Genomic DNA, 16,526 nt, shown 5'->3' with positions numbered 1-16,526 from the left:
GAAGGCTTCACAGTGTAGGCAGGTCAGTTGGTAAATCACGTGGGTGCTTTCACACGTGGCTCTGCCTTTGATCGTGTACGCCTTCCGGGTTACAGGACTGGAATAGGTGGTGGTGGGAGGGTGCATGGGGCAGATTTTACACCGGGGGCGGTTACAAGGGTAGGAGCCAGAGGGTAGGGAAGGTGGTTTGGGGATTTCATAGGGATGAACTAAGAGGTTACGAAGGTTAGGTGGACGGAGGAAAGACACTCTTGGTGGAGTGGGGAGGATTTCATGAAGGATGGATCTCATTTCAGGGCAGGATTTGAGGAAGTCGTATCCCTGCTGGAGAGCCACATTCAGAGTCTGATCCAGTCCCGGAAAGTATCCTGTCACAAGTGGGGCACTTTTGGGGTTCTTCTGTGGGAGGTTCCGGGTTTGAGGAGATGAGGAAGTGGATCTGGTTATTTGCTTCTGTACCAGCTCGGGAGGGTAGTTGCGGGATGCGAAAGCTGTTTTCAGGTTGTTGGTGTAATGGTTCAAGGATTCCGGACTGGAGCAGATTCGTTTGCCACGAAGACCTAGGCTGTAGGGAAGGGACCGTTTGATGTGGAATGGGTGGCAGCTGTCATAATGGAGGTACTGTTGCTTGTTGGTGGGTTTGATGTGGACGGACGTGTGAAGCTGGCCATTGGACAGGTGGAGGTCAACGTCAAGGAAAGTGGCATGGGATTTAGAGTAGGACCAGGTGAATCTGATGGAACCAAAGGAGTTGAGGTTGGAGAGGAAATTCTGGAGTTCTTCTTCACTGTGAGTCCAGATCATGAAAATGTCATCAATAAATCTGTACCAAACTTTGGGTTGGCAGGCCTGGGTAACCAAGAAGGCTTCCTCTAAGCGACCCATGAATAGGTTGGCATACAAGGGGGCCACCCTGGTACCCATGGCTGTTCCCTTTAATTGTTGGTATGTCTGGCCTTCGAAAGTGAAGAATTTGTGGGTCAGGATGAAGCTGGCTAAGGTAATGAGGAAGGAGGTTTTAGGTAGGGCGGCAGGTGATCGGCATGATAGGAAGTGCTCCATCGCAACGAGGCCCTGGACATGTGGAATATTTGTGTATAAGGAGGTGGCATCAATGGTTACAAGGATGGTTTCCGGGGGTAACAGACGGGGTAGGGATTCCAGGCGTTCGAAAAAGTAGTTGGTGTCTTTGATGTTAGGCAGAGATGCGTTCTGTGGGGGCTTGGTAACCAGCTACAATGGGACGTCCGAGATGATTGGGTTTGTGAATTTTAGGAAGAAGGTAGAAGGTAGGGGTGCGGGGTGTCGGTGGGGTCAGGAGGTTGATGGAGTCAGGTGAAAGGTTTTGTAGGGGGCCTAAGGTTCTGAGGATTCCTTGAAGCTCCGCCTGGACATCACGAATGGGATTACCTTGGCAAACTTTGTAAGTAGTGTTGTCTGAAAGCTGACGCAGTCCCTCAGCCACATACTCCCGACGATCAAGTACCACGGTCGTGGAACCCTTGTCTGCCGGAAGAATGACAATGGATCGGTCAGCCTTCAGATCACGGATAGCCTGGGCTTCAGCAGTGGTGATGTAGGGAGTAGGATTAAGGTTTTTTAAGAAGGATTGAGAGGCAAGGCTGGAAGTCAGAAATTCCTGGAAGGTTTGGAGAGGGTGATTTTGGGGAAGAGGAGGTGGGTCCCACTGTGACGGAGGATGGAACTGTTCCAGGCAGGGTTCAATTTGGATAGTGTCTTGGGGAGTTGGATCATTAGGAGTAGGATTAGGATCATTTTTCTTCGTGGCAAAGTGATATTTCCAGCAGAGAGTACGGGTGTAGGACAGTAAATCTTTGATGAGGGCTGTTTGGTTGAATCTGGGAGTGGGGCTGAAGGTGAGGCCTTTGGATAGGACAGAGGTTTCGGATTGGGAGAGAGGTTTGGAGGAAAGGTTAACTACTGAATTAGGGTGTTGTGGTTCCAGATTGTGTTGATTGGAATTTTGAGGTTTTGGAGGGAGTGGAGCTGGAAGTGGGAGATTGAGTAGATGGGAGAGACTGGGTTTGTGTGCAATGAGAGGAGGTTGAGGTTTGCTGGAAAGGTTGTGAAGGGTGAGTGAGTTGCCTTTCTGGAGGTGGGAAACCAGCAGATTGGATAGTTTTTTAAGGTGGAGGGTGGCATGCTGTTCTAAATTGCAATTGGCCTGTAGGAGGATGCTCTGAACAGCCGGTGTGGATGTGGGAGAGGAAAGATTGAGGACTTTTATTAAGGATAGGAGTTGACGGGTGTGTTCATTGGCTGAGTTGATGTGTAGGTGAAGGATTAGGTGGGTGAGGGCAATGGATTGTTCAGTTTGGAACTGGTATAGGGACTGATGGAAAGAAGGGTTGCAGCCAGAGATGGGAACTTTAAGTGTGAGGCCTTTGGGGGTGATGCCAAATGTCAGACAAGCCTGAGAAAATAAAATATGGGAGTGTAATCTGGCTAGGGCGAAGGCATGTTTGCGGAGGGAATGTAAATAAAACTTAATGGGGTCGTGGTGGAGGTGTTGTGAGGGTGACATGGTATTAGAAGGTGGAAAGTGTAACATGAGGCTGAAATGAAAATGAAAATACATATAAAAATATATGGGGAGAGATAAAGGTGAACTAGAAAGCAAATGGAGATCTGGTGTGAAAAAAGGCGAAAAAGTGTTGGTTAGAGCTGGGCTATGTTGATCCTGTGGTGAACTTGAGTAGGTAGACAACGATGTGCATAAAGGTTAGGTGGTTGTGTTGCCACCAAAAAACGTTAAAGGGTGGAGAAATTCGGGAAAATTTCGAAAAACTACGTGTAGATGTATTAAAAGGAGTGGTTTGGTGGTGGCAGATTATGGAAATGAGGCTAACAATTGTCTGATGAAGAAATAATGACGTTAAAACCTGTGGGAGCGGCTAAAAATGATCCAAACTGAACAATCCATTGCCCTCACCCACCTAATCCTTCACCTACACATCAACTCAGCCAATGAACACACCCGTCAACTCCTATCCTTAATAAAAGTCCTCAATCTTTCCTCTCCCACATCCACACCGGCTGTTCAGAGCATCCTCCTACAGGCCAATCGCAAATTAGAACAGCATGCCACCCTCCACCTTAAAAAACTATCCAATCTGCTGGTTTCCCACCTCCAGAAAGGCAACTCACTCACCCTTCACAACCTTTCCAGCAAACCTCAACCTCCTCTCATTGCACACAAACCCAGTCTCTCCCATCTACTCAATCTCCCACTTCCAGATCCACTCCCTCCAAAACCTCAAAATTCCAATCAACACAATCTGGAACCACAACACCCTAATTCAGTAGTTAACCTTTCCTCCAAACCTCTCTCCCAATCCGAAACCTCTGTCCTATCCAAAGGCCTCACCTTCAGCCCCACTCCCAGATTCAACCAAACAGCCCTCATCAAAGATTTACTGTCCTACACCCATACTCTCTGCGGAAATATCACTTTGCCACGAAGAAAAATGATCCTAATCCTACTCCTAATGATCCAACTCCCCAAGACACTATCCAAATTGAACCCTGCCTGGAACAGTTCCGTCCTCCGTCACAGCGGGACCCACCTCCTCTTCCTCAAAATCACCCTCTCCAAACCTTCCAGGAATTTCTGACTTCCAGCCTTGCCTCTCAATCCTTCTTAAAAAACCTTAATCCTACTCCCTACATCACCACTGCTGAAGCCCAGGCTATCCATGATCTGAAGGCTGACCGATCCATTGTCATTCTTCCGGCGGACAAGGGTTCCACGACCGTGGTACTTGATCGTTCAGACAACACTACTTACAAAGTTTACCAAGGTAATCCCATTCTTGATGTCCAGGCGGAGCTTCAAGGAATCCTCAGAACCTTAGGCCCCCTACAAAACCTTTCACCTGACTCCATCAACCTCCTGACCCCACCGACACCCCGCACCCCTACCTTCTACCTTCTTCCTAAAATTCACAAACCCAATCATCCCGGACGTCCCATTGTAGCTGGTTACCAAGCCCCCACAGAACGCATCTCTCCCTACGTAGATCAACACCTTCAACCCATTACATGCAGTCTCCCATCCTTCATCAAAGACACCAACCACTTTCTCGAACGCCTGGAATCCCTACCCAGTCTGTTACCCCTGGAAACCATCCTTGTAACCATTGATGCCACCTTCTTATACACAAATATTCCGCATGTCCAGGGCCTCGCTGCGATGGAGCACTTCCTGTCACGCCGATCACCTGCCGCCCTACCTAAAACCTCTTTCCTCATTACCTTAGCCAGCTTCATCCTGACCCACAAATTCTTCACTTTCGAAGGCCAGACATACCAACAATTAAAGGGAACAGCCATGGGTACCAGGGTGGCCCCCTTGTATGCCAACCTATTCATGGGTTGCTTAGAGGAAGCCTTCTTGGTTACCCAGGCCTGCCAACCCAAAGTTTGGTACAGATTTATTGATGACATTTTCATGATCTGGACTCACAGTGAAGAAGAACTCCAGAATTTCCTCTCCAACCTCAACTCCTTTGGTTCCATCAGATTCACCTGGTCCTACTCTAAATCCCATGCCACTTTCCTTGACGTTGGCCTCCACCTGTCCAATGGCCAGCTTCACACGTCCGTCCACATCAAACCCATCAACAAGCAACAGTACCTCCATTATGACAGCTGCCACCCATTCCACATCAAACGGTCCCTTCCCTACAGCCTAGGTCTTCGTGGCAAACGAATCTGCTCCAGTCCAGAATCCTTGAACCATTACACCAACAACCTGAAAACAGCTTTTGCATCCCGCAACTACCCTCCCGAGCTGGTACAGAAGCAAATAACCAGAGCCATTTCCTCATCTCCTCAAACCCAGAACCTCCCACAGAAGAACCCCAAAAGTGCCCCACTTGTGACAGGATACTTTCCGGGACTGGATCAGACTCTGAATGTGGCTCTCCAGCAGGGATACGACTTCCTCAAATCCTGCCCTGAAATGAGATCCATCCTTCATGAAATCCTCCCCACTCCACCAAGAGTGTCTTTCCTCCGTCCACCTAACCTTCGTAACCTCTTAGTTCATCCCTATGAAATCCCCAAACCACCTTCCTTTCCCTCTGGCTCCTACCCTTGTAACCGCCCCCGGTGTAAAACCTGTCCCATGCACCCTTCCACCACCACCTATTCCAGTCCTGTAACCCGGAAGGCGTACACGATCAAAGGCAGAGCCACGTGTGAAAGCACCCACATGATTTACCAACTGACCTGCCTACACTGTGAAGCCTTCTATGTGGGAATGACCAGTAACAAACTGTCCATTCGCATGAATGGACACAGGCAGACAGTGTTTGTTGGTAATGAGGATCACCCTGGGGCTAAACATGCCTTGGTACACGGCCAGCACAACTTGCACAGTGTTACACCATCCGGGTTATCTGGATACTTCCCACTAACACCAACCTGTCAGAGCTCCGGAGATGGGAACTTGCCCTTCAGCATATCCTCTCTTCTAGCTATCTGCCAGGCCTCAATCTCCGCTAATTTCTAATTTCAATTTGCCGCCGCTCATATCTCACCTGTCTTTCAACAACATCTTTGCCTCTGTACTTCCGCCTCGACTGACATCTCTGACCAAACTCTTTGCCTTTACAAATGTCTGCTTGTGTCTGTGTATGTGCGGATGGATATGTGTGTGTGTGTGTGAGTGTATACCTGTCCTTTTTTCCCCCTGAGGTAAGTCTTTCCGCTCCCGGGATTGGAATGACTCCTTACCCTCTCCCTTAAAACCCACATCCTTTCGTCTTTCCCTCTCCTTCCCTCTTTCCTGACAAAGCAACTGTTTGTTGCGAAAGCTTGAATTTTGTGTGTATGTTTGTATTTGTTTTTGTGTCTATCGACCTGCCAGCGCTTTTGTTTGGTAAGTCTCATCATCTTTGCTTTTAGATACATTTTTATAATATGTATGATTTAGAAGAAAATCGAGCTGCAACAGTTAATCTAACATTTCTGTGTTAGTAAACTAGTAAAGATCCTGTGACTGAATCTGAGAACTGTTTGTAAATATCAATATGTAAGCCAATGGTGTTTTGGTGAAGTTTTACCATTAGCGTATGCGTGGCAGAGGACTTCATTACATGAATGTGTTCTGAAGAGGTCACCACTGTTTAGACTCCATTATGTTTTGTTACTAATTTGGCTTATTGACATTATTACCTTGAAGAAAAATGGTTTGATAAGACTAACATTAATAATGGAATTCTTGTTGATGAACATTTTGTAGCATAAAAAGATACAGGGTGAGCTGATCATCGATAGAGTGGGAAATAATATAATGCCAAAATCAATGCTGATGCATATGTTATTGAACTGTGAGAGTACCAATTTAAACAATTACAGACGATGAGACATCAGCTCATCAAGTGCAACAGCAACACGACTAGGTTACTACCACTACACAGCTCAAAGTTTCCAACATCCCCAAAGAGCCAGTATGTGGTTGGTTGCTGATGGACTGGTAACACTAATTTAACAATATAATATCACTAAATGCGTAATGATTATTGCGGCATTGCCTCACACTTCTTCTGACTCAAAGCAAGATGTTGAGCAAACCACACTTAGGAATGGTGTACACCCAAATTAACCTAGATAATTGTAGACAATTAGAACAGTGAACTTCAATAATGACTTCTACAGAACAGGTGTTACATAAGTGATGTGCATATAAGAAAAGTGTTTGTGGGATGATGCACAGTAGCTATGTATGGTGTATCACATGACACTCCAGGCAATAGTTTTACTTGTGCCACATCTATTTGTACCACACACTTTGGGGAGTGTGTAGAACATTGGCATTGAGTTTTGTTTAAGTGTAGTGTTGTGTATTTGTAGGTTTACCAGAGAATATGCTGCTTGAAAGTCTGTTAGGCATGCAGTCAAGATGACTGGTCACTACACCTCACAGACATTCAGAGTCATAGGTTGTGACTTATTTACTGCTATCTCCTCATCCCTATCCCTCCTGTGTGTGGATTGCACATGCACTGGCTGCTGTGGGAGGGAGCAGAGGATGGCTTGCTCTTGGGAATTGAGTGATCAGTCTATCTGTACTCTGCCTTTGTCCTGCTCAGCATTCTGCTTCTGCAGTGTTTGGAGTAGCTTCAGTGCTGGGCCCCACACTTGGCTAAGTTGAAATCTACTGTCCTTCTTGATTATGTTCTTCTTTAGCCAGATTTTGCTGGTCTCCTTCTACACACAGTCCCCAAAGAGGGACCTATTTTTCAAAACTATTGCATCTACATACTTAATTTTACAATTAGTCTCTAGGGAAAATTTAGCAATTGCTGATTTTGTTGGCTGCTGGAGGTTGGTGTGCCCTTCTTGATGAGTGCACCTTTCTTCTGGTCTTCTGTACATGAACACAGTGGTAAACTGTATTTGGCTGTAGATGGTGTTTTTATTATTGCCCAATCTAGCTTCTTGTATTTTGAAGTCTTTCATGTTCACAGGTCTGTTCACAGTAATAATTTCCACTAAAGAGAAGATCCATTGATATCAGCACAAAACTAAAAAGTTTTGTGAATGTTGTCCCAAACTTCTTTCGAATTAGTTACAGTGATTCCTTAAGCAAAACCGTGCTGAAGAGTGAAAAAATTACAAAACTATCCATGATGTCTTAGCTGGCCACTCTTAGTTTTTGTATGTGTTGCATGAATTGAGAGGAGCAGACGTGATACATTTGGTAACTGATGGATTCAAAACATCAAGTGTTTCAAAAGATGGTGCATCTGTATCTACATGGATACTCTGCAAATCACATTTAAGTGCCTGGCAGGGTGTTCATCGAACCTCCTTCATAATTCTCTATTATTCCAGTCTCATATAGTACGCAGAAAGAATGAAAACCTATCTTTCTGTACGAGCTCTGATTTCCCTTATTTTGTCATGGTGATCACTTCTCCCTATGTAGGTCAGTGTCAACAAAATATTTTCGCATTCTGAGGAGAAAGGGGGTGATTGGAATTTTGTGAGAAGATTCCTCCACAGTGTAAAATGCCTTTGTTTTAATTATGTCCATCCCAAATCCTGTATCATTTCAATGACACTCTGTTACCTATTTCACAATAATGCAAAATGTGCTCCCTTCTTACTTTATTAGTGTTCATATTGTGCTTAGTATGGATCCCAGAAGTATACCCTCCTTGTGCATCTTTAAAAGACCATAGACCCTAAATGATGTGGCAGACCAAGACCAAAGTTTCTTTGCTCTTCCAAATCTAAAAGAATTTCAAAAAGTTCAATCACTTTAGACTGCATTCAGCCAGTTGAACATGACATCGTCTTCCTGTAAGCAGCAGCAGCATTGCGTAATAACTTAAACATTTTGTACTTGTATTTTCTCTATGAACAGTAGTCAAAGCATTACAGTGCCACTGGACGGACAACTACGTCTGGATCATCATGTAGAGAATGCAGCCCAGTCCTTTCTTGTCTGAAGGTGGTGTGTTTTGGTGGCATGACATAGCAAGAATACAACACATTTCCCACTGTATCTCCACAGATGCATCATGTGGTAAGTTGCTGAATTCTGTGACAGATAAAGTTGATGGTGTTCAAGCAAAGTTAATGCATTTCTTAAGGATTGGCAACACAACATTCTCAATGATTTCCCCATAAGATTCATCATAGTTCATCTCATCTCTCCTTTTGGATGTACAGATGTCAGTTTTGTTGCTGCATTTTGTTGCCCTGTTGTGCTTGTCCCCAGGAAGAACACTCATCTCACTGCCATCAACAGTTCTTTACAGATATTTTGATGAACCTATCATCATGTGAGTGGGAAAGAAGAATTACAAATTTTCTTGCAACACCTGGACTCCAAAGACAAACACAGTTCCACATATGAAGCATAATAGGCAACTACCACAGTAGCAGTAGGCGTTCTGGTACAAAGAAGACCAGACCAAAGTCGGATATAGCATCTACTACAAGGCAACTCACACAGACTAGTATCTACATGCCTCCAGTTATCACCACCTATCACAAACGGAAGAGTGCTGCACACACTGGTGCACAGAGCTTGAGTGATTTTAGACAAAGAAAGCTTAGCACCTGAACTAGCCCATCTCAATGCCGTGTTCCAGAAAAATGGCAATAGAGGCCATAAAATCATTGTTTTCTGCATCAGCTACAAGTTTTCCTTTCATGAAACTTAACTTCAGATTTTCCAATGAAAATACCTTGTTTGGTCACAATGCTGGCATATACCTTAGTCGTTAGCATAAAAGAAAAATAAAAGTTGACCAAAAGTCACAAATTAACTTGCTGTTTAAAGAATTAAAAAAGTTTCAATTCCCAATAAAGATGTATCGAGAAGATGAATTAAAATTACTTATTTTATGGATATTGGTGTTCGAAGGGCCACAAAACACAAATACGATATATTCAGACATGTCTGGGTCAATAAATTATGATGCAATTGAATACTTCATAAATGGTTGGTAATGGGGAAGTAATATTTTACATAATGTACAAGAATTTCACATTTACATGTTAACATGTCAGAACTTAAGGCAGTTATACTAATGATAAATAGGAAAAGTTGGGTGCAATTTGTAAAGCCTTTCATCCACCAATGGATGGAATGATCACAAATTCTTGTAAAAATGCTCACATGGTAAACAATAAACACAAGGAAGGAGAAGGATGGGAAGATATTTTAACTGTTCCAGTGGCAAGAGGATACCGATGACTTTAGTTAGTGAAAGAACACTCAGAGAAATTGTGGAAACCAGTGTTCCATCTATTCAGAGGGATTGTGAGGCAGATGACTTTTAAGAATTTTACTTTTAAAACACTAGAAAACTATTCATAGTTGGAACTAGTCCACAAGAAACTATCTGATGAAATGAACCCACTAATATCTGTCCAATTATGTAAGTCAATCAACAGTGAGAATGAGGTATGCAGTATGTCTGAATCCTTTATTGAATGGAAAAAAAACATGAGAACTTTGTTAATGTATCTGGTTGAATAAGCAAAGGGGCAGCAGGAAAACTTGGCAAGCTGCTAAAAAGCCAGATTATGGTATCGTGTAAACTGAAGAGTGAAAAGTTATGAAAATGTCTAACAATATTAACTCAAAGTTTCAATTTAAAATCAAGTATGAACTGGTTAGGCAGATCTGAGCAGTCATTTACTGCAAACAGAGATATTGTTAACTCTATTATGAGGAGACAAATGAGGGGAAAACTTTATGGATCCCATTAATCAAAATTCCTAGAGAATTTCAAAGTGTTAGTGAAGGACACAGAGAGAAACTCAAAAATTATTATGAGATAACAGGGATAAATTTTCTGTTTAGTCATGTGCAGTTATTAACACATGTCATTGAAATGTGAATCTACATACTCCATTCTTTAGTAAAAGATCATCACACTACTGGTACAAAGAACAGCAGTAGAAAGAATTAGCAGAGATGGAGAAATAGGAAGCAGAAAGGATATTGGGCTGAGTATTATAATGCATTAGATGTGAGTGTTAAAATGAATGTGTCATGAGGTTAGTCATGAACTTTCTTTGAAATGTCAAAATTTTGTCTAGCATGACCCTAAAAATTCCACCACATATCTCTAGCAGATAGCACAACAACACACAAAACATTCATGTGAGTTAGCACATTTAACCAGTAGTGAATGGTTCCACTTGGATTTAATGCATCAGAGCTGATTCCAGACCTCACAACCAATGCAGATAGTGTTTTAATTGCAGAATCTGACTGGCACAAACACAGATGAGGATGATCCTACAATTGTAAAATAATGATTTTATGATATACGGCTCTTTTAGAAAACTTACAAAATCTGAAGGAAATAAACCACACAATACGAATATAAGTTCATTAGTCATGGTAGAGTAGGCTATATACAAATTTGTAGGTATAATCCTAAGCATATAGTATCCCAACATTTTTATTTCATCTTTTAAACAGAAAAAATTTTTTGTAACTCATAATTAATTAAATGCAATGTAACTGAAATCATGCATCAGATACTATTAAATATTCCACGTATAAAAATGCATTATACTGAAAATGTTAATTTTTTCTCAGTTTTACAAATTAGAGAATGCCATTCTGGTATGGAATATTTTTAAGTACTTTTGAACATAGATGACTGTAGTACATGGCTAGTATTAGTTTGGTGTATAAGTTTGCAGCATTATTTCATATGTTTAATAAACACAACCTATACACATAACAGAGTCTTTAGTCATCAATAACATATACTCACTCACTATTTACAACAGTTTGCCAATGCTGGGGAAACCTTTCAATTCCATGACTGTATAAATCATGTGGTTTTGAGGCGAAGGTCTCATTGAGCCATGTTGGAGTGCATTTTCAGCTGGAAAGAAAGTTCCTTGAATGCTGATTGATGGAGAGTGGAAAAGCTGAAACTCTCAGGGCACATGATCAAGTGAATAAGGTGTGTGCAGAATGACTTCCCAACCCAACTTCTGTATAGTGTTTTTTGTCAGTCTAGCAGAATGCGGATGGCCATTACCGTGGAGCAGCTTTACTTTACACAGTCTTCCTGGTCATTGTTCTTGCATTGCATCTGCAAGACACCTCAGTCATTGACAATAAATCTCAGCAGTGATGGTTACACCTCAGTGAAGCAATTAGTAGTACACTACATGATCACTGTCCCATCAGATGCATAACATCTTTTGTGGATGAGCACAGATCTTTGTATGGGGAGTAGTTGTTTTGTTTGGGCTTAACCATTCCCTTCTTTTCCTTACATTAGCACAAAGACATAATTTCTCATCACCAATAATGATACAGGATATCAATGGTCAGTGTTGTTCACAAGGTAATTGATGATGAGCAAGTAGAGATACACATATATGACTACCCACTGATTTTTGTGATTTAACCATGGACCTTGCCGTTGGTGGGGAGACTTGTATGCCTCAGCGATACAGATGGCCGTACCGTAGGTACAACCACAACGGAGGGGTATCTGTTGAGAGACCAGACAAACATGTGGTTCCTGAAGAGGGGCAGCAGCCTTTTCAGTAGTTGCAGGGGCAACAGTCTGGATGATTGACTGATCTGGCCTTGTAACACTAACCAAAACAGCCTTGCTGTGCTGGTAGTGCGAACGGCTGAGAGCAAGGGGAAACTACAGCCGTAACTTTTCCTGAGGGCATGCAGCTTTACTGTATGGTTAAAAGATGATGGCGTCCTCTTGGGTAAAATATTCCGGAAGTAAAATAGTCCCCAATTTGGATCTCCGGGCAGGGACTACACAAGAGGACATCGTTATCAGGAGAAAGAAAACTGGCATTTTGCGGATCGGAGCGCGGAATGCCAGATCCCTTAATCGGGCAGATAGGTTAGAAAATTTAAAAATGAAAATGGATAGGTTAAAATTACATATAGTGGCAATTAGTGAAGTTTGGTGGCAGGAGGAACAAGACTTTTGGTCAGGTGAATACAGGGTTATAAATACAAAATCAAATAGGGGTAATGCAGGAGTAGGTTCAATAATGAATAAAAAAATAGGAGTACGGGTAAGCTACTACAAACAGCATAGTGAACGCATTATTGTGGCCAAGATAGACATGAAGCCCACACCTACTACAGTAGTACAAGTCTATATGCCAACTAGCTCTGCAGATGATGAAGAAATTGATGAAATGTATGATGAGATAAAAGAAATTATTCAGGAAGTGAAGGGAGACGAAAATTTAATAGTCATGGGTGACTGGAATTCGAGAGTAGGAAAAGGGAGAGAAGGAAACATAGTAGGTGAATATGGATTGGGGGAAATAAATTAAAGAGGAAGCCGTCTGGTAGAATTTTGCACAGAGCATAACTTAATCATAGCTAACACTTGGTTCAAGAATCATAAAAGAAGGTTGTACACATGGAAGAATCCTGGAGATACTAGAAGGTATCAGACAGATTATGTAATGGTAAGACAGAGATTTAGGAACCAGGTCTTAAATTGTAAGACATTTCCAGGGGCAGATGTGGACTCTGACCACAATCTATTGGTTATGAACTGTAGATTAAAACTGAAGAAACTGCAAAAAGGTGGGAATTTAAGGAGATGGGACCTGGATAAACTGACTAAACCAGAGGTTGTACAGAGTTTCAGGGAGAGCATAAGGGAACAACTGACAGGAATGGGGGAAAGAAATACAATACAAGAAGAATGGGTAGCTTTGAGGGATGAAGTAGTGAAGACAGCAGAGGATCAAGTAGGTAAAAAGACGAGGGATAGTAGAAATCCTTGAGTAACAGAAGAAATATTGAATTTAATTGATGAAAGGAGAAAATATAAAAATGCAGTAAATGAAGCAGGCAAAAAGGAATACAAACGTCTCAAAAATGAGATTGACAGGAAGTGCAAAATGGCTAAGTGGGGATGGCTAGATGACAAATGTAAGGATGTAGAGGCTTATCGCACTAGGGGTAAGATAGATAATGCCTACAGGAAAATTAAAGAGACCTTTGGAGAAAAGAGAACCACTTGTATGAATATCAATAACTCAGATGGAAACCCAGTTCTAAGCAAAGAAGGGAAAGCAGAAAGGTGGAAGGAGTATATAGAGGGTCTATACAAGAGTGACGTACTTGAGGACAATATTATGGAAATGGAAGAGAATGTAGATGAAGACGAAATGGGAGATACAATACTGCGTGAAGAGTTTGACAGAGCACTGAAAGACCTGAGAGGAAACAAGGCCCCTGGAGTAGACAACATTCCATTAGAACTACTGACGGCCTTGGGAGAGGCAGTCCTGACTAAACTATACCATCTGGTGAGCAAGATGTATGAGACACGCGAAATACCCTCAGACTTCAAGAAGAATATAATAATTCCAATCCTAAAGAAAGCAGGTGTTGACAGATGTGAAAATTACCAAACAACCAGTTTAACAAGCCACAACTGCAAAATACTAACACGAATTCTTTACAGATGAATGGAAAAACTAGTAGAAGCCGACCTCGGGGAACATCAGTTTGGATTCCATAGAAATATTGTAACACTTGAGGCAATACTGACCTTATGACTTATCTTAGAAGAAACATTAAGGAAAGGGAAACCTATGTTTCTAGCATTTGTAGACTTAGAGAAAGCATTTGACAATGTTGACTGGAATACTCTCTTTCAAGTTCTAAAGGTGGCAGGGGTAAAATCCAGGGAGCGAATGGCTATTTACAATTTGTACAGAGAGTAGATGGCAGTTATAAGAGGCGAGACACATGAGAGGGAAGCAACAGTTGGGAAGGGAGTGAGAAAGGGTTGTAGCCTCTCCCTGATGTTATTCAATCTGTATATTGATCAAGCAGTAAAGGAAACAAAAGAAAAATTCAGAGTAGGTATTAAAATCCATGGAGAAGAAATAAAAACTTTGAGGTTCGCCGATGACATTGTAATTCTGTCACAGACAGCAAAGGACTTGGAAGAGCAGTTGAACAGAATGGACAGTGTCTTGAAAGGAGGATATAAGATGAACATCAACAAAAGCAAAATGAGGATAATGGAATGTAGTCGAATTAAATCAGGTGATGCTGGGGGAATTAGACTAGGAAATGCAACACTTAAAGTAGTAAAGGAGTTTTGCTATTTGGGGAGCAAAATAACTGATGATGGTCGAAGTAAAGAGGATATAAAATGTAGATTGGCAACGGCAAGAAAAGTGTTTCTGAAGAAGAGAAATTTGTTAACATCGAGTATAGATTTAAGTGTCAGGAAGTCGTTTCTGAAAGTATTTGTATGGAGTGTAGTCATGTATGGAAGTGAAACATGGACGATAAATAGTTTGGACAAGAAGAGAATAGAAGCTTTCAAAATGTGGTGCTACAGAAGAATGTTGAAGATTTGGTGGGTAGATCACGTAACCAATGAGGAGGTATTGAATAGGATTGGGGAGAAGAGGAGTTTGTGGCACAACTTGACTAGAAGAAGGGATCGGTTGGTAGGACATGTCCTGAGGCATCAAGGGATCACCAATTTAGTATTGGAGGGCAGCGTGGAGGGTAAAAATCGTAGAGGGAGACCAAGAGATGAATACACTAAGCAGATTCAGAAAGATGTAGGTTGCAGTAGGTACTGGGAGATGAAGAAGCTTGCACAAGATAGAGTAACATGGAGAGCTGCATCAAACCAGTCTCAGGACTGAAAACCACAACAACAACAACAACAACAACAAAACAAGAAAACTATTTTGTTCCTATATTCTGTCCAATGGCATTATCCCCATACAAAGTGCAGATGTTTCTGGCTGCCTCCACTGCTGTCACCCCTGTATTCAACTCAAAGCAAAGAATATGTCGGGAAATGTTCTGATTTCTCCACTTGGCACTCCATTTTCTAGCATCCACAGTTCCACTCACTATCTCCAAATGACGCAATGACAACATGTAAACTCAAACAGTAACAGATGACTACAATTAAAAAATTACAATCAATAAAACACCCACAGCCACCGGAACACCTACATGCAAAACAAAAACACTATGAATTTATGCACCAAACTAGCACTATCTAGACCCTTTTATTAGTATCTTCCATTTCTTGCATCTTTACCTTGTTCTCAATGGTCATTTGCTCTTGTAGCTGGGTTTTTCTTGTTTTGTGTTCGCAGTTTCTGAAAAAATGATCTGCTATAAGTCAGTCTGTCTGTCTGTCCTTCATTCCAGATGAAGGACATGTGACTACTTAATTCCACAAGGTTTTCTTAACAAATTATTATGCTTATCTACAAATAAAAACTACTTATGAAGACTTTTATGGCCTTTCTATATTGTGAATTACTTACTTGGTCATCACATTCTGCGGGGCCACATGAGCCAGAGCTGCTTCATAACGGAATAAGTACACAGATTACAAAATTTGTTAATAAAGCAATTAATGGGGCATGCAAAACTCCCAGAGTATACAGATAAGTAACACGTTACAGAGAAAAATTCTCAACTACTGCACAGAACTGCTGTATAGAGCAGGAATAGTGAGCTACAAAGATTTGAATATTTTGGAATTTTTCAATTCTGTTGTAAACCGAAAATGCAATCTGCTGAATAGTACATGCCTTTCTGTAAAATTCTTAAGGAAAAGTTATTCAAGTATTTATCAATTTTCTGTCTAGTATTCATTGAATGGATGTTACACTTTCTTCTGGATGTGTCAATATTGCCCACTAAGAATCCTGTCATAGAATATGTGTACAGGAATAATGATAGCATTCACAACAAGCTTAAAAGAAGATGGAAGAAACATTTTAAGCCATTTTACAGTCTTTCATAGGAAGGGTTAGTAACTGATCAGTGAGGTCCCCTATCAAACCTATTTTAGACAAACTGTTGTCCAGCACCTTGAACCTTGCTACATCAATGTATCTGCTCCTTGATTTTACACTAATACATGAGCAGTTATTTTGCACTGCAAAATAAGGATGATGATGATGATAACAGGTGATGGATACGGATGAAATTACACCACATGGGTCTTCCTCCTAAC

The sequence above is a fragment of the Schistocerca cancellata genome, chromosome 3, assembly GCF_023864275.1.
Source record: "Schistocerca cancellata isolate TAMUIC-IGC-003103 chromosome 3, iqSchCanc2.1, whole genome shotgun sequence".
Lineage (NCBI taxonomy): Eukaryota > Metazoa > Arthropoda > Insecta > Orthoptera > Acrididae > Schistocerca > Schistocerca cancellata.
The sequence above is the reverse complement of the archived record's forward strand: the minus strand, read 5'-3'. Positions refer to the sequence as shown.